Below are 262 nucleotides of genomic sequence, written 5' to 3'. Positions count from 1 at the left end.
GTCCGAGTTAGTATAGTGGCTAGTATTTCCGCCTGTCACGCGGAAGACCCGGGTTCAATTCCCGGACTCGGAGTTTTTTCCCGTGCCACTCTGGCTGCTTATGTCGATTCGTTTTGTCATGAATCTCGGCTTTCTCATGCTGAGACGCATTTTTGTTGCAGCGTTAACGGCATTTTGAGGTGTGGTGCCTTGTGTGGGTATGGTGAGGCTTTAGTGAGTGTTGGCAATCTCGCGTCCGAGTTAGTATAGTGGCTAGTATTTC

The 262-nt window shown here is 49.6% G+C and overlaps 1 non-coding gene across 1 annotated transcript; it reads left to right on the top strand.

Annotated features, from left to right (window-relative positions):
• Position 1: 1 nt before the first annotated feature.
• TRNAD-GUC lies at positions 2–73 on the top strand. Its single transcript has one exon. It is a non-coding gene; the product is annotated as a tRNA-Asp (tRNA).
• The last annotated feature ends 189 nt before the right edge of the window (positions 74–262 follow it).

This window comes from Passer montanus, unplaced genomic scaffold (assembly GCF_014805655.1).
Source record: "Passer montanus isolate IOZ18808 unplaced genomic scaffold, ASM1480565v1 scaffold13166, whole genome shotgun sequence".
Taxonomy (NCBI): domain Eukaryota; kingdom Metazoa; phylum Chordata; class Aves; order Passeriformes; family Passeridae; genus Passer; species Passer montanus.
This window is presented reverse-complemented; position numbering and strand designations above follow the sequence as displayed.